We start from the raw sequence: 19679 nt of genomic DNA, 5'->3' as shown, positions 1-19679 counted from the left end.
AGTGAAAAAATACTTTCTTTGAAATAAAAGACAAAAAAATCACACTTTTTCACCACTTTATTAACCAATAATCACACCCTTGCAGGTCCAACGTAATCCACATGAGGTCCCACGACGATTCAGCTCTGCTACATCTGAAGATCACAGCTAGCGGCCATAGAACAAGACTGCCCACTGTGAGCTCTAGAGAATGAATGAGCCGCATGATCAGCAGTCACTTCACTCAGATGATTCCCGGTCACAGCTGGCGATACCTGTGACTGTAAATAGCTTGAGTGAGGTCACCGCTGAATAAGCGGCTCACTCATTCTCTGTTTAGAACCGCAGACCAGGTCTTTGATTGGTTGCTGTCAGATGCTGTCAATTAGGCTGGGGGCACGTCTTACTGCAACCAATCACAGATGAAAGTAGTAAATATGTAATGAGCGGCGAAGTAGAGGAGCCATGGTTAGCGTACAGCCTCGCCAGTGATTTGGTAAATTTAGCACACCAGCTCCATTCCCCATATCCCCACCACCATTTAAGTGCTGGCCAGATACCCTGGATCAATTCTGGGCCTAACCGGGTTTTTTATTAATCCGGTTAGACCTGCCGATCCAGGGTATCTGTGAGTCCACCTTTCACTAGGGTGAAAAACTGTAGCAAAAGCTCTGAAAAGAATTGACATGTTCATTCTTTTCACAATTGATTGCTCTAAGTGAGAGAAACAAAATTATAATCTTGTAGTTGTGACACCTTTTAATGACTAACTAAATAAAATAAAAGTAGGTTACAAAGCAAGCTTTCGAGACTTCTTAGGTCTCTTCATTCATTCATTTGTCTAATGTATGTAAAGCGCTATGGAATCAATAGTGCTATATAAATGAATAAATATTATTATTATATTATTCATCAGGCATGGTACAACAAAATATCTGGTATAACAAATATATACACAAACAGGGCATAGGGATGGCATAATAAAAGGACATTTAAATAAGCAAACACTAAGGTTAGAAAGTGAATCCTTAGCTTTGATTAATGGTGGGAAAGTTTTAAGCCCTCGTCACACACAGCGAGATCACTAGCGAGATCGCTGAAACGTAACAGGTTTTGTGAAGTATCAGCGACCTCGCCAGCGATATCGCTATGTGTGAAAAGCAGCTGCGAGCGGGCCCCTGCTGTGAGGTCGCTGATCATTGACATATTGATCAGGACCATTTTTTGCTCGTTGGTCTCCCGCCGTGCAGCACGCATCAGTGTGTTTGACGGCGGGAGACCAACAATCTGAATGTGCAGGGAGCCGACGTCTAGCAGCCTGTAAGTGGCGGTACGCTGGTAACCATGGTATACATCAGGTAACTATGCAAAGTGCTTTGCTTAGTTACCCAATGTGTACCATTGTTACCAGTGTACGCCGGTTATAGGCTGCTAGACGCCAGCTACCTGCACACGTAGCCAGGGTATACATCAGGTAACTATGTAAAGCGCTTTTCATAGTTACCCGATGTGTACCCTGGCTACCAAGCACAGCGTCGTTACACAGGTCGCTGATCGCTGGTCTCTGATCACTGTGGAGATCTACCTGATTGACAGCTCACCAGTGACCATGTAGCGAAGCTCCAGCGATCCCTGCCATTTCGGATCGCTGGTGGGATCGCTGGAACGTCGCTACATGTGACGGGACCCTTAGTCTCCTATATCCATGTAGGATCAGAGACCTGGTGCGCTGGTGGAGCAGACTCCACAGATTTTGTAGTTGTCATAAATCCTCCTGACATTTGAGTGCAGTGTGGATAGAATCAAACATTGTAATGAATTTGTATTCCCATGCCCTTTGATGGTTCTGTGATCTGAAGTTGCCTTTTAATATGACAACTTTTATGTGGTTTATGTTGTGTCCTGAAGCACAGAAATGTCTGGCCACAGATAAATGTTTTTTTTTGTCTGTTTCTGTGTGGCGGTCATAGCATGCCTGATAAGGAGACCTAAAAAGTCTCGAAAGCTTGCTTTTTAACATAATTTAATTTTATTTTAGTTAGCCATTAAAAGGTATCACAATTACAAGATTATAATTTTGTTTCTCTTACAGAGAGCAATCAATCCTTTTTCAACTGGCTAACACAGTACCAAAACTATTTCTTTTTTACCATTCTTTTCATAACGCAGCAAAACCGGAGGTATTTCACAAAAACGTCAGGAAAAAATCCTGACATGTTTGTGTGTGTGTGCATGAGATTTCAGAAATCTCTTAGGCCTGTTTCACACGTCAGTGATTCTGGTACGTTTGTGCTTTTTTTTCTACGTACCAGAATCACTGACATACGCAGACCCATTATAATCAATGGGTCTGCTCACACATCAGTGATTTTTCACTGAACGTGTCTCCGTGCGGCGTACCCGCGTGTCCGTGATTGCTGCACGGAGACATGTCCATTTTTTTCTGGCATCACTGATGTCCCACGGACCATACTATGGTGTGATCCGTGAAACACGTGCCAGAAAAAAATGTGCATATAAAATAAAAATCATTTTTACTCACCTGGCTCCAGCGGCGCTCTCTGTTGCCTTTTCTGCCTGCTGCTTCTGAGCCGGCTCATTACTGTCGTGCATATTCATAAATGCACGACACAGCCGACCCGGAAGCAGCTGCTGCGGGGGTCAGCGCCGGCAAGATGCTGCACCGCGGGAGCGTTCAGCACCATGGTGAGCAGGAGCGGGCACAGGTGAGTTAATCTCTATGTGCAATCACGGACCACAGAGAACGGAGCCCGGATTGCACTTAGACAACCCACGTGTGCCGTGAATCACGGCACACGGAGGGACATGTGCATGTTTTACACGTCGGTGAAGAACGTCTGTGTTTTTCACTGACGTGTGAAACGGGACTTAGACTTTGCTGGGACTGTAAAAAGCAGCGTTTTTATTAGCATGGATTTTCATAAAACCAAGGAAAATCCATAGCTAAAAAATGCTGCAAAAACGCCCAGTATGAACATAGCCTAAGGGAACAATTAAATATAATGAAAAGTGAAAAAGTTTTATAAAATAAAAAACAAAAAAGTTCAAATCACCCCTTTTTACCCCATTAAAAATAAAACAATAATAAAAAATACACATATTTGGTATCACTACCCTCAGATCTATCAAAATATAAAATAAATTAATCTGATTGGTAAACAGAATTAAAAAAAACCCACAAAAAAATACCAGAATTATTCATTTTTTAGCCACCACAACATTGCAATAAAATGTAATAAGAGGCGATCAAAACATTGCATCTACCCAAAAATGGCATCAGTAAAAATGTTAGTTCAGGGTGCAAAAAAATAAGCCACCATACAGCCCCAGATCCCGAAAAATTAAAAAAAAATATGGTACTTATTCAATGGCGTCAAAAGCAAAAAGATTGTTGGGAGAGATTTCTAAAAAAAATTTCACCACTTAATTGAAAGACAACAACATGTGTTTGATATCTATATACACATACTGACCTGGAAAATCATACTACCAAATCAATTTTACTATATAGTGCACACTATGTGGAAAAATGAGTGGTTTCATTCAAAAGTACAACTTGTTTTGCAAAATCAAGCCTTCATATTGTTATATTGATGGAAAAAAAATCAAAAAGAGATCACTTTTTGAAGAAGGGGAGGAAAATATTAAAAAAAGAAAGAAACGGAAAATGGCAGGTCATGAAGAGGTTAAATATTGTATAGTCAAATGGATTTTTAGTACTCTAATGAGTTGGGAAAAATGATTACTCATTCTTGATGAATGTTAAATTCCTTCCATCACATCTATAGTTTACTGTGTTACTGGTATTAGTCACTGTGTCCTTGCCATTGTAATCTTTTTATGCACTGCACATTGAATGGTAGCATTTCATATAGAAAAATATGCAGCAGCATGTAGGTCTAGTTTCACCATTTTTACAACTACAAACATTTTGCATAGATTTTGTTATAATATTCTGTTACTGATCCTTAGGTCTACTTGCATCCTGATAAATTATGGATACAGTGCTCAGAAAAATAGTACACTCATTGCCTTAGGAGTGCAATACAACACCCAGAAAAAAAATTATATAGGTCTATACATTTTTCAGATGTGAAAAGCAATTAACATCATTCTGGATGTGATACTTTGCCCAGATATTCACACTTATTTGTTAAATGGTGCATGTCGAGACTCCTTAAACCAGGCAGATCACACAGTACATGGCTAGATTGAGCCTGTTTTACCCATTTACTGTACATACTGTAAATAGTAATTGGATAGTGGCATATATTGATTACACAAATAGTGCCTACAATATTTATTATCAGATAAAGGCCACACAAAAAACATAAGTTCAGATTTGTCCACACTTATGTTTAATTACATTTTGTTAAGGACTCCAATTTATCTCAATTTCTCAAAAAGCAAATTCAATATAATATCGCAACATGTTAGATTAACACTCAACAAGATTAGATTCAGATCATAACCACTTGATGGCCAAACACAGACACAGATTGCATCAACATCTCGTGACAGATTGTCATTAAATAATTTTTTTTCTCAATGCCGGTCATCTTCCACTACACATCTTAGAATATGTTAAACCAAGAACAAACATGAACATGTTTGTCTAAAACCCAAAAGTATGATATATTTCCCAAATAAATCCTTAAGATTATGGCCACATGGTGTCAACAGTGATCCCATAACACACAGAAGCCAATTCCAGTTTTAGTTCATTGACCATGAACTTGTCTGCCCTGAGTAATAACACTGATCTCGCCTTTTCAACTATTATCACAGCAATACTATACTTTACTTATTTAGATATAACCTTCTCAAACTTCTGAGGTTCATTTTAGTAAGAGAAATCATCTTGTTTATGATATCTGAAGATCAATACCAGTTTATACTTCATGGGACTATTTTATCAAGCTCCATGATAACATAAGTATGAAAAATTTTGTGATGAGCTATCACTACCATGCTGAAGTGCTTGGTACTCAAGCAGTTGGATACTCGAGTACCAAAGTATAATGGAAGTCTATGGAAAACGCGAGGATTTTTTCTGAAAATTTTCCCATTACAATCAGTACATGAATGGAGCCCATCCGAGAGACCAACTTCTCTTTACGAGTACCGAGCACCCAAGCATGGTAATGCTTACCCATCACTTGCAATATTATAATAACAATGGAATTTCCAACATATATAACTGAATTTGAAAAAAAAAATGTATGCAAAGTGTGCATGCAATTTCATTAAAGTTTTGATATTGAATGAAACAGCCAGTCACATAAATATAAAAGAATTCCCCAGATTACCATCACACCCTCTCAAGGATATCGGCGATGTGGATAATGTCAGCATTAGCCGGGTAATCGTAGCTTATACAGATACACTTGCGTGACAACACTTGTAATACATTGTGAAGCAAAGGAGATTTTCAGGATGGCTATCTACAACTTGGATACGGATTAAATTTGGGGTGGAGTAAAAGAATGACAATCAGTTTATTTCCACAGTCTAACTTCTAATACTATTTTTATGAAAAAATATTAAGGATGTAGAATCATACACAGCTTTATTCATAAGGCTCAAACCAATTACTAGAAAACATGCTTTGTATAGCTATTTATACATAACCTTGAGTAGGATACATTTTTCCAAATAAAAAGCTGTCTGTCAGGATCAGACCTCTTTTTTTATAATTTTATTGAATTTTTCACCGGCCTTGGTTTAACTATTGTGCTTGGAAAAAGTGTTCTCCTAGTTCAAGAGCAAAAAGAAAAAACTGAGAACTGAGAATTCGACACACCATCACTTTTAACCACCAACAAAAAGCTGAACCCTATAGAATTGTATTTGATTCTTTAGATTTTCTATTACTGTTTATTTAGTCCAATTTTTAACCCTATGCTGTCTTATACATTACATGCTATTATAATGCATTGCTCAATGTATTGGAGCTTAATTTGCTTAAAACTGTTTCAGGCTTGTGCGGAATGAGAACTTAATATTGTAGTGTCATGTAAATTTACAAGAATAGTATCCGCCTAATAAATTTTATATTTCTGATACTTAATTAACCTTAGTTATTAGTCAGCTGTAGTTTACCTAAATCCCTATTCTGGATCCTGTACTTTAACACTGATTTTTTTCTCCTTTTGGATTAGGATACTGAAGAAAACTGGTGAATCAGTTTGCTTTAAGAAAGAATTAAAGTATCCTTTACATTTACTTTTAAAGGGATTTGATGCACTACTAGGTTTTTCACAACTCGCCCCTTTGTGAAAAAGTGAAAACATTTCCTTCCAATCTCAGTATATATTGATTTTTTTACAGCTGGTATTCATCATTTCACGTTCAGGACCTTCAAGGTAACAAGAAATATGCAATTACACCAATTCTCTTATATATTGCTGGCAAGACAAAACAATTTATCATGTAATTGCTGAATCACTCCATTTTTTACTCCACTTTCTCATGTTTTTTTTTTTGCTTTGTTGTAGGTTTAGTGTTGATTAATATCAAAGGAAGGTCAAAGTACTAATAAGTTTTACGCCGGAATAGACCTAATTTGGAAATACCAGTCCCCAATTATTCCCTCTCATACACCTGATAATGTTAATGTTAAAGAAAACACAATTTTTATAAAGAATTGTATGCTCTAAACTGAGTTTTAAGCATAAATAAGAATTATCTGTAATTTATATTGCATGCATTTTTTTATTTTTTTTTTATATATTATTTTAATATTATTTGCATGGCAAGTAAAATCTAATATTATTTTCTATCAGTCGTTACAGAAAATAGATGTTACTATAAAGCATATATGTGTAATAAGGCACAAGTAGCAGTGTTTCAAGCTCTTACCTTAGTCCAATACATCAATCTATGTCCGGCAGGTCGCTGTCATTACATTCTCCTCTGTGCTGTACAGTAACTTCTCTGCTAAATCTTCTCTTATCTACCAGGCTTCTTCCAGTATTATTTTAACTCTGACAAGAGAGAGAGATTGCAGTCAAATAGACTGATTGGCTTCCTTGAGATTAATAAACAAGGCTAGGTTATGGAGAGATTGTGCAGCTGATAGAAAAGCAGTATTCAGCATGGAGGGTTACACTGTGGCTGGGGAAGGAGGAGAACTAGCATGAGGGGATTCTCGGCTGCACACCGAATGATTTGCAAATGAATAGGGTGGGTTGCAACACAGAGGAGGGGTTTCTTAAAGACTACTTTGTAACAGACTGGATCTAGCCACAGTTAATCAGCCCCATCTAATCTGCTTTCAGCTACAATGTAGCAGGGTAAAAAAAAACCTCTGTTACTTCTTCATCGCCAGAAATATGACATTCCAGCATCATGCTGTAGGAACTACAGACTTACATTTACATAAGGAGACCTCAGCACGCCGCGTCTCCTATCAAACAGAACTAGGTTGCTCAATTTAAAATCATTCAGACCTTAGATGACTGCATTGCCAAAGCTGTTATTTTTTTAGATTTGTTGGCAGAGATTAAACATTCCATCTGTTTAAAAAGAGAAGAGATACAAACCCAGTATTAAATATGCTAATTAAACTGCAATCAGCAAATTATAATTTTGAGCAGTATTTAAGATGTGCTGAACTGCAGTTAACTGTCTCCTCTTCAAACTAAAAGGAGGTTTTTTAGATTTTTCTTCCTAATAAATTATAGTGTCAATCAGATCTGAATAACTCATAGGTTACACTTCTTTACAGCGATTTTAGTGCCAACGATGTCTGACCGTTTTTATATTAATTTTATTGAGCAGATTAAGAATATGACATTGGTTTTCCAGATTGGCTCTAGTTTTGGAGATATTAAATAGTTAATTAATGAATGCAACATGATTGAAAAGGATTCAGAATTTAAAGACTGTTATTATTTTTGTTGCAATTAAGTAGTCCAAAATCATACAAAAAAAAAGAAAAGAAAAATATCAAACAGTGTCAGCCAAAAGTTATGTATGATTTGTTTATGTAATGCCTTGTTAATTAGTTATTAATTGTTATTAATGTCAATGGTTCTAAAAATGCGGTTTATGTAATTTCCTTTTATGTGTGTCATCACATTGGAGACTCCAACTGTAGTCAGCCATCGTGTGTATGTCCCACCTGCCATCATGAGTATGTCCCATCTGCCTTGATATCTCTCCTCCATCACCTTCATATCCTGGTGGAACATCTCACCTTGTTCCTCACTGAAGTCTCCAAGGTTATTTGGAAATCTGTTTAAACGGCTATCTAGATAGCTTCATTGTGCTCATATAAACTCCTACATTTCTGGAGTTCGCAAGCATATTTTGCAACAATTTTTTATAATTGTCTGTTCTGTGATTACCCAAGTAGACAGAAACAAAACTCTTCCAGGCCAAAGCCTCATTGTCATTCATGCATGTGGTAAGATTGGAATCTTTCATGAGCTTCCGAGCATGAGGACCATTAAAGATTCCAGCTTTTAGTTATTCCATGCTCAATCCAGGAAATCATCTACAAATGTACTTGAAGCATTTACCCGATTTGTCTAAAGCCTTAACAAATTGCTTCATTAATCTTAGCCTAAAGGGAACCTGTCACCAGATTTGTCCCCCTTAAGCTGCGGCCACCACCAGTAAGCCCTTATATGCAGCATTCTAGAATACTGTATATGAGTGCCCAGGCCGATCTGTATATAATAAAAAGAACTTTTAATATACTCACACATAGGGCAGCCAAGTCCAATAGACATCACTGGTCTCCATCTGGTGCCTCCTATCTTCTTGCGATTGCCGTCTAACTTCTTGCTTCGTGTGATGATGTGATCTATGTCATCGACATACAGTCTGCCATTGCATTCCTGCGTAAGACAGATCAAAGTATTGTAGTGCAAAAGTGTGGGCTTTATTTGACATTTTACTGCGCCTGCAAATTACAATACTTTGCTCTGCAGGGCAGCGAAATGTCCACACGAAGCAAGAAGGGTAGGAATTGCAAGAAGGTAGGAGGCGCCAGACAAGACCAGCGACACCATCGGACCACACCACGCCACAGCTGAGAATAATGAAATGTGTATTTTATGTTATACAGATACCGGTACAATCATTTTGCTTTACTCTGCTATTGCAGCGGCACATGAAACATGGATATTTGTATATCCAAATGCTATCTAAGCAAGAAGTTCACCATCTTCAGATCAACACAAATCGACCACAGATGTTTATCATAATGGATTTTCTGTAATGCCATTTTTATATTTTCATATTCTAAATAAGTTTTCTGGAGTGAGCAATGGAAAGAGATGCATAACACTTACCATTGTGCAAGAGAACACATTTCAAACTTCTCATTGAGTTGTTTATTAAAAGCCAACAGTCTTTTGGTAGATATTTTTTAAAGCTCGCTTTACACACTACAATATATCTTACGATGTGTCGGCGGGGTCACGTCATAAGTGACGCATATCCGGCATCGTAAGGTACATTGTAGTGTGTAACAGCAACGTGCGATTGAACGGTAAAACGTTCATCGCACGCACGTCGTTCATTCCTCATGAATTGAACGTCAGGTTGTTCCTCGTACCCGGGGTAGCACACATCGCAGTGTGTGACACCCCTGGAATGAAGAACAGATCTTTCCTTCGTCCTGCAGCTCCCGGCCAGCAATGCGGAAGGAGGGAGGTGGGCGGGATGTTTATGTCCCGCTCATCTCCGCTCCTCTGCTTCTATTGGCCGGCTGCCGCGTGACGTCGATGTGACGCCAAACGTCCCTCCCACACCAGGAAGTGGACGTTCGCCGCCCACATCGAGGTTGTATGGACGGGTAAGTACGTGTGACGGGGGTTAATCTTTTGTGCGGCACATTCAACAAAATTGAACATGCCGCACATACGATGGGGGCAGTTACGATCGCATACGATATCGTATGCAAAATCGTAACATGTAAAGCAGGCTTTAGTCCCATGAGACGTACAATTCCTGAGAGATCAACGTAGTACACAAATTCTTCCTCTTGGTTGAAATATGGGAGATGCCTCTCTTCCCTTGTCAGATATGCTGCAATTTTAACTTTTTGTTTATTAACTCTGGAAACTAAAAGTTCAGATGCTTGCCCGGACAGAATTAAGTCTCAAATCAAGTTCTTTTTAGCTTAATGGTTGAAACCTCAGAGAGCCTCCCTTAAATTTAATTCCCCTGTTACTCCCTGACATACACCCCAATCACTGCCTCTCTTCAGCGTCTGACAATGGATGGTCTTGTAGTCTGGTAAACACTGCTGTGGGATCATCATTGCAATGTGGAATATGTTGTTTTGCTGATTCCAAATCAGGATAATCCCACCAAGCTTTCTTGTAACGATTAAAGGAAACCTGTCACCTACTCACTTGCGGGGCGGTCCAATACGTTCCAATCTCATGGGCACCGCTGATCTCAGGTCTGGTGTTTCCTGTATCCTTACAATCACCGTCCTCCTTCTTGATTCATGTGGATGACACGTACTATGTTATCAATATAGTGTCCCCCGTTGCTCTCCTGGGCACGCGTACTTTGGTCTGCCCTGCTGAGGGCAGAGCAAAGTACTGTCATGTGCAAGGACAAGGAAAGGTCAAAGATCAGCATGAGCTAAAGGTAGTCTTATATTACCAATAGTAAATTATATATATATATATATATATATATATATATACAGTGCCTACAAGTAGTCTTCAACCCCCTGCAGATTTAGCAGGTTTGATAAGATGCAAATAAGTTAGAGCCTGCAAACTTCAAACAAGAGCAGGATTTATTAACAGATGCATAAATCTTACAAACCAACAAGTTATGTTGCTCAGTTAAATTTTAATAAATTTTCAACATAAATGTGTGGGTCAATTATTATTCAACCCCTAGGTTTAATATTTTGTGGAATAACCCTTGTTTGCAATTACAGCTAATAATCGCCTTTTATAAGACCTGATCAGGCCGGCACAGGTCTCTGGAGATATTTTGGCCCACTCCTCCATGCAGATCTTCTCCAAGTTATCTAGGTTCTTTGGGTGTCTCATGTGGACATTAATCTTGAGCTCCTTCCACAAGTTTTCAATTGGGTTAAGGTCAGGACTGACTGACTAGACCACTGCAACACCTTGATTTTTTCCCTCTTGAACCAGGCCTTGGTTTTGTTGGCTGTGTGCTTTGGGTCGTTGTCTTGTTGGAAGATGAAATGACGACCCATCTTAAGATCCTTGATGGAGGAGCGTAGGTTCTTGGCCAAAATTTCCAGGTAGGCCGTGCTATCCATCTTCCCATGGATGCGGACCAGATGGCCAGGCCCCTTGGCTGAGAAACAGCCCCACAGCATGATGCTGCCACCACCATGCTTGACTGTAGGGATGGTATTCTTGGAGTCGTATGCAGTGCCATCCAGTCTCCAAACGTCACGTGTGTGGTTGGCACCAAAGATCTCGATCTTGGTCTCATCAGACAAGAGAACCTTGAACCAGTCTGTCTCAGAGTCCTCCAAGTGATCATAAGCAAACTGTAGACGAGCCTTGACATGACACTTTGAAAGTAAAGGTACCTTACGGGCTCATCTGGAACGGAGACCATTGCGGTGGAGTACGTTACTTATGGTATTGACTGAAACCAATGTCCCCACTGCCATGAGATCTTCCCGGAGCTCCTTCCTTGTTGTCCTAGGGTTAGCCTTGACTCTTCGGACAAGACTGGCCTCAGCACGGGTGGAAACTTTCAAAGGCTGTCCAGGCCGTGGAAGGCTAACAGTAGTTCTATAAGCCTTCCACTTCCGGATGATGCTCCCAACAGTGGAGACAGGTAGGCCCAACTCCTTGGAAAGGGTTTTGTACCCCTTGCCAGCTTTGTGACCCTCCACGATCTTGTCTCTGATGGCCTTGGAATGCTCCTTTGTCTTTCCCATGTTGACCAAGTATGAGTGCTGTTCACAAGTTTGGGGAGGGTCTTAATTAGTCAGAAAAGGTTGGAAAAAGAGATAATTAATCCAAACATGTGAAGCTCATTGTTCTTTGTGCCTGAAATACTTCTTAATACTTTAGGTGAACCAAACAGAATTCTTGTGGTTTGAGGGGTTGAATAATAAATGACCCTCTGAATAAACTTTTCCCAATTTAAAAAAAAAATAAAAAAAGAAATAACATTCTTTTTTGCTGCAGTGCATTTTACACTTCCAGGCTGATCTACAGTCCAAATGTCACAATGCTAAGTTAATTCCGAATGTGTAAACCTGCTAAATCTGCAGGGGGTTGAATACTACTTGTAGGCACTGTATATATATATATATATATATATATATATATATATATATATATAAAAAATTCTTCTATTTTGCTATGTGACGAAAATAGCAAAGTGAATAATAATAATTACGCCTAAAAAACAATTTTATTGTAAACAAGATAGTAAAAAGGTCAGAAGGGACCTGGTTTAAAATGGACAAGCCAGAAGAAAAACATAGGACAGAGCCAGAGACTAATTCACATGATCCCCATTCGGATCAGCTGGCTACTACTAAGACACCCTATAGTACAAGTGTGAAGGATGTATCAATTGTCAATTATCACAAACAAGAGCTGCTGTATCGATGAAAAAAAGGGAAAGGAACGGTCTTACCCCATCTGCCGTAAACCTATTTCCCTGATTAAGTGTAGACACCTAATGCTGGAAGGTAATGGTTACCACACGCAGGATAGCCTGGTCTTCGGACCTCTGACTCAGGATCCCCAAAGGTAAACAACCACACGTCCAGCGGTGGGAGAAGCTTTTTACACCGCTGGACGTGTGGTTGTTTACCTTTGGGGATCCTGAGTCAGAGGTCCGAAGACCAGGCTATCCTGCGTGTGGTAACCATTACCTTCCAGCATTAGGTGTCTACACTTAATCAGGGAAATAGGTTTACGGCAGATGGGGTAAGACCGTTCCTTTCCCTTTTTTTCATCGATACAGCAGCTCTTGTTTGTGATAATTGACAATTGATACATCCTTCACACTTGTACTATAGGGTGTCTTAGTAGTAGCCAGCTGATCCGAATGGGGATCATGTGAATTAGTCTCTGGCTCTGTCCTATGTTTTTCTTCTGGCTTGTCCATTTTAAACCAGGTCCCTTCTGACCTTTTTACTATCTTGTTTACAATAAAATTGTTTTTTAGGCGTAATTATTATTATTCACTTTGCTATTTTCGTTTATACTTCAGTGGATTATTACCCAGTAGCTATATACCCTATTTTGCTATGTGCTTTATAGATGGCTTTCGTTTATGTGAGTGTGAAAAGTATGTAAACCTTTGCTTTTATTATCTGGCATTACTCCTGTTGTTCAGAAATAACTGCAGGTAAACACTTCCAGTAATGTTAATTGTTGATTAGTCATGCACATTGGCTTTGAGAAATTTTAGCCCATTCCTCCCTACCAACTCTATGTTGATGGGTTTTTTTCCCTTGAACTGCTTACATCAGATTCCACCACAATATAACTATATCACTAAGGTAAGACCTTTGACTTGGTCAGGCCAAAACTTTTACATTTTTCTTTTTTGACCATTCTTTTATAGAATGATGTTGTGTGCTTTGGGGCTTGTCGTGCTGTATTACCCCTATTCTATTCAGATTCAGCTCATGAACAGATGTTTAATAGTGATGGGCGATCCCTTCTATGTTTGGGATTGGGAGCCTCGCAAGAATGTTTTGTAAAGATCGAGATCGGGATCGAGATAACGCAAACTTGCGTCCGAACACCAAACTCGGGCTTTATAGTTATGGGATAGGGCGGGGGGGGCTGTAAAAGAAAGAATATAGTTAATAATAAACATTGTCATTATACTTACAGGTCCCGCGACGCATCCTGCAGACTATCTCTCGGCCACTTCTACTTCTGAGTCCAATCAGCAATGCCCCCGGGTTACAGGACCTTCCGTGACATCATAGCCATGTGACCAATCTGATGTGAATGTTGTACAGACATTGTCTTACAGACTGGTCACATGGTTATGACATTATCAAAGGTCCTGTTAACTGCACTTTGAGTGTCATTGTGTGAGTGTCGCATCGCATCACCCGTTACGTTTAAAAATATATATACACTATATATAGTTCTATAAAAATAAATAATTTAAAAAAATGACATAGTGTTCCGCAGCATTTTTGATTCTCAGCATGGATAAAGCGGATGGCTATTGGCTGCCACCCCTATCTACCTGGCTTTACCCTAGCTGGCAATCAAAATAAATGAAGCCTATTAATCTTTTTTAATTGTAATAAAAAATAATTTAAAAAAATATGTGTGGGCTCCTGCCGTATTTTGATTGCCAGTCAGGTAAAACCAGGCAGCTGGGGGCTGGTATTCTCAGTGTGGTCAGACGCAAGCGTTCTGGGCCCCCCAAGCTAAAAACTGCAGCTGCCCCTGGAAATGGTGCATTGCTTCTTAACGCCATTTCCATCCAGGTGCTTTACCCAGCTCATCCAGCGGCCCTGATGGCAGTGATATGCTGGGTAATAAAGAGGTTAATACCAGCTTTGTATTCTCAGCTGGTACTAAGCCCGAAATTTATGGTGTCACACCAAATTAGACATGGCCACCATGAATTTCTATTAAACAGTAAAAAGAAAAACACAACACAGAGAATTTTTTTGTATTAGAAATAAAACAAAAAATATTTAGAGACTCCATCTTTATCATAAAAAAAATCCTTAGTCCAACGTCCACAGGAAGAGCATTGTCAGCTCTTCTTTATCACTCTGTACAGACAGCATCTGTACAAGTGAGAAGCAGGCTGACACTGAGTTCCACTTACATATGAGTATTACAGTCTCATATTGGCATCACCCAGTAATGACTGACATGCTCTGGACTAGAGTTGAGCGCGGTTCGTGGTTCGTGGTTCTCCAGTTCTAGGCTCAAGTGATTTTGGGGCCTGTTCTAGATCGAACTAGAACTCGAGCTTTTTGCAAAAGCTCGATAGTTCTAGAAACGTTCGAGAACGGTTCTAGCAGCAAAAAAACAGCTAAATCATAGCTTGGTTTCTGCTGTAATAGTGTAAGTCACTCTGTGAATCACACTATTATGACATTTCAGTGTATAGTGTGCGTGAACAGCGCCTTCAGATCACTGCTGTTTGTATAATGGCGATCGCCATTTTTTTTTTTTTTTTCTTGTCTTCCTTCCCTAAGCGTGCGCGTGTAGTGGGGCGGGCCAGCATGTCAGCCAATCCCAGACACACACACAGCTAAGTGGACTTTGAGCCAGAGAAGCAACGGCATGTGTGATAGGATGTCCATGTCACATGTCCCTTTATTATAAAAACGGACATTTTCTTCCAGGACGCCATTATCTGCCTTCTGCGTCTTTGGTGTCAGACATCACTGTCGCAGCTCCGTCCTCCTCCTGAGTCCTATCGCCGATACAGCTGTATGCGCTGCATACACAGCGTTAGACAGCTTAGGGAGAGCACTTTATAGCAGTCCTTTTAAGGGCTCAAACCGGCAGGGTCAGAGAGCCATAGGTGACAGGTCCTGCAAACAGCAACAGCGTCTGTGTAGCCAAGGTCAGGGATTTCCTCCCTGCATTTCACCATTAGGAGGGAATAGAAAGGCAGGCTTCCATTCCTCTACCCAGAGCACCACAATCCTGCCACTGTACCCTCTTGTCCTCTGCACACTCCAACTCATTATAACTAAGCCATTATACTAGCAAACACTCAGTGTACCTAGTGGCATCCTAAACGTGGCTATTGGACTTTGCTATAGTCCCACTAGTGCAAAGACATTTGCAGAGCACGTCTACCTGCATTGCACAGTCCAACTTTTTTAAACTAAGCAATTTTACTAGCAAACACTCAGTGTACCTAGTGGCATCCTATACGTGGCTATTGGACTTTGCTATAGTCCCACTAGTGCAAAGACATTTGCAGAGCACGTCTGCCTGCATTGCACACTCCAACTTTTTTAAACTCAGCCATTATACTAGCAAAAACTCAGTGTACCTATTGGCATCCTAAACGTGGCTATTGTACTTTTGTCTATTCACACTATTGTAAACATATTTGCAGCACGTCTGCCTGCATTGCACACTCAAACTTTTTTAAACTCAGCCATTATACTAGCAAACACTCAGTGTACCTATTGGCATCCTAAACGTGGCTATTGTACTTTTGTCTATTCACACTATTGTAAACATATTTGCAGCACGTCTGCCTGCATTGCACACTCAAACTTTTTTAAACTCAGCCATTATACTAGCAAACACTCACTGTACCTATTGGCATCCTAAACGTGGCTATTGTACTTTTGTCTATTCACACTACTGCAAATCTATGTGCAGCACCTCTGCATGACAACCTCCTGCTCTGTTTTTAATAAGCTATAATGATAGCACAAAATACTGCCATTTAGTGGCATCATAGAACTGGCTGTTGTATTCCATTAGTGCCCCACTGGTGACAAGCTATTTCTAGCACCTCTACATCACACCCTCATGCACATTTTGCTACGCTAATGTTATAGCAAACTCATGGAATTCATTGCTGCATTTCATAATTCGGAGGGATAGAAAGTCAGGCTTCCTTTAGCTTTTCCTTCTGTTCATAGACAGCATCTCCAAGACCAATTTCCCCTCCACGTCTAAGTGTGGAGAGGCAGCTAGTGCGCATGCGTGTGCCGATTTACCCCAGCTGCAGCATAATTACAGTGTTTCGCGTAGTGAGTATGCTCAGCCTGACTGTGTTATTCCTGACGCTAAGTCTTCTTTTCGGGATACAGCGCATGCTCCCACACTAAGTGTAAAAAGCCTCTTTGCACAGGTGCTTGCATTCCGTGCCGGGTCTAAGTCCTGTTTTGTGCCTAGACACCATGCTAAAGCTGATAGTCTTTTTTCAGAGACTTATTTCATGCTACTGAGCATGCTCAGGCACTTCCTGCATCTGAGACTAGGTCCGGTAATGAACTCTTTGGCCCTGGCCCTGATGTGGGGGTCCCATATAGACCACAGGGCATCAGGTGTCCTCCCAAATGGCTTGCAGAGGCCCACACCTATGACTTGTCACCGCATTATTGATGGTCAGACGATGACTGGTGAGGTGTTTGGGTCATGGCAGCCATGAGGTCATCATTGAAGTTGCGTTTCCAAATAGGACGCTAGTTATGCCACTCATGACGTGTCACTCTACTTTTGTCTCCAGGAGGTGCATTGTGGTTCACCCTGGTTTGGGGCGGACCCAGGTTATAAAAGGGGCTGGAGCCAACAAGGAGGTGCGCAGTCTTCTATTATGCTCCGAAAGAGCACACCTCCATGTGTTGAACCCATTGCGGCTTTAGGCCAGAGGTAGGCAGGGATAGGGTGGTGGATGCAGGCCACCACCACAGTTGGTAACGCAGAACGGTTAAGACCAGCTCCTGTCCTACCAGTCCTGCTTGTGCAGCCCAGTGGCATTAACAGGCCTGCTGCTGCTGATGCGCCTGCTGTCCACAGGTGTGGCCCCTACGCACACGGTCAGCGTACTCAATGGCCCCTGTGTTGTTAACAGTGAGTTCCTGGGCTGGGTGGGCATGTGGACCCTGTGACGCTAACAGGGCTCACAGTCTCCAGATCCGAATGGCGTCTAACTCGGTTCAGGCTACTATTAGTTTCATAGCCACACAGCTCTGTATCCTCCACAAAACCTTCCAGTTGCCAACCTCTCCTTTTCCAACTGGGAGCACGGTGGACACTGACTGCTGATGGGGATATATACCTTTCTCTTTCTTTTCTTATTAATTTTCGTTATATAGCGGTCAAAGATTATATACCACTTTATCCAAATCTGCCAGTCCCACTGTAACAGATGGTGTTTCTTCAGCAAATGTTACAGTTGCTTAACCACCAAATCCACGGACCAAAGCTTTTTTCCCCTTTCCAACACACCTGTTCCCCTTTCCAACAGCATCTGTCCTTTTTCAACTCATTTTGGGATATGACCAAAAGTGCAACTGTGCAGGGACACCGTACTCAACGCCATCTCAGCACAGCAGCCATCCCTCGGTCCCTCCGATGTGGACAAGTAAAAGACCATTTCCTCCTATCCATGACAAAGCGTTGTGATTCACTCTGTGCAGCACTGGTGTTTAGTGGAAAAGTAGATCTAAGATTGCGTACCACATTCTGCAGATACTCCTGTATACGTGCGTACATTTCTATGGCAGGAATTAGTTCGCCAAATTTTGTCTTGTACCGGGGATCTAACAGTGTGGCAACCCAGTATTCAGGATTACTTCAAATTCATACAATCCGAGGGTCATGTAGGTAGTGCAGCAAGAAGGCGCTCATGTGTCTTGTGCATCCAGGAGGACCAAGTCCTTGGTGTGTTGGTGGCAGAGAGGTGAGAATCGTGCCTCCTTCCTCTGCCCTCTCCCCACAACCTCGCACAACCGAAATGTGAGCAAGCTCTCACTCATCTGCTGAGTCTTCCATGCCCATCGCCAGTTCGTCCTCCATTTCTTCATGGGCTCCTGCACTTTCATCAACACTTTTTGCTGATACTATGCGCCCTTGTTAATCCCTCTACCTCACCATGACTGCCGCATAGGTGCCGCTGACCATCTGGACCTCGTAGATCTTGTTATCCCTTCCGCATATGACTCCTCCTGTACTTCCTCCCCTTCCTCTTGTCCCAACACCTGACTCCGAATAATAATTACAGTGTGCTCCATCATGATTGCGTACCACATTATGCAGATACTCCTGTATACGTGCGTCCATTTCTATGGCACAAATTATTTTGCCAAATTTTGTCTTGTACCGGGGATGTAACAGTGTGGCAACCCAGTATTCTGGATTACTTTGAATTCGTACAATCCGAGGGTCATGTTGTAGGTAGTGCAGCAAGAAGCCGCTGATGTGTCTTGTGCATTCAGGAGGACCAAGTCCTTGGTGTATTGGTGGCAGAGAGGTGAGAATCGTGCCTCCTTCCTCTGCCCTCTCACCACAACCTCGCACAACCGAAATGTGAGCAAGCTCTCACTCATCTGCTGAGTCTTCCATGCCCATCGCAAGTTCGTCCTCCATTTCTTCATTGGCTCCTGCACCTTCCTCAACACTTTTTGCTGATACTATGCACCCTTGTTAATCACTCTCCCTCACCATAACTGCCGCCTAGGTGCCGCTGACCATCTGGACCTCGTAGATCTTGTTATCCCTTCCGCATATGACTCCTCCTGTACTTCCTCCCCTTCCTCTTGTCCCAACACCTGACTCCGAATAATAATTACAGTGCGCTCCATCATGTAGATGACCAGAATTGTCACGCTGAGAATGACATTGCCAGTGCTAAACATCTTCGTCGACATTTGTGAACTGTGTAGCAGGGTGCATAGGTCCTTGATCTGACACCACTCCAGCAGCGTGATCTGCACCACCTCTTGATCAAGTTATCCCAGGATATATGTCATACCGTATTTCAGCAGGGCTCTGCGGTGCTGCCACACACGCTGCAACATGTGCAGATTCCAATTCCTGCGTGTCGGAACATCGCATTTCCGGCGTTTAACTGCCAGACCCTAAGACTTCCGGAGTGATGAAAGTTGTTGAGCTGCTGTGTGCGCACGATGGAAGTGAGCACATAGCGAGCGTGCACGCTGCACAAGGCCATGTAGGCCGTGATGGTGTTTTAAAAATTGCTGGAGAATTCGGTTCAACACGTGAGCCATACAA

The 19679-nt window shown here is 41.3% G+C and overlaps 1 protein-coding gene across 1 annotated transcript in view; it reads right to left on the bottom strand.

The window, feature by feature from the left end:
- The window catches only part of LOC142243201 (cadherin-9-like), a 408827-nt gene extending 401588 nt beyond the window's left edge, over window positions 1–7239 (bottom strand). Inside the window, exon 1 of the mRNA XM_075314856.1 lies at window positions 6862–7239. The gene's annotated coding sequence lies outside the window, so the exon portion shown is untranslated. The remainder of the gene's footprint in view (window positions 1–6861) is intronic.
- Between the last annotated feature and the right edge of the window lie 12440 nt (window positions 7240–19679).

Source organism: Anomaloglossus baeobatrachus, chromosome 6 (assembly GCF_048569485.1).
Source record: "Anomaloglossus baeobatrachus isolate aAnoBae1 chromosome 6, aAnoBae1.hap1, whole genome shotgun sequence".
Taxonomy (NCBI): domain Eukaryota; kingdom Metazoa; phylum Chordata; class Amphibia; order Anura; family Aromobatidae; genus Anomaloglossus; species Anomaloglossus baeobatrachus.
The sequence above is the reverse complement of the archived record's forward strand: the minus strand, read 5'-3'. Positions and strand labels throughout refer to the sequence as shown.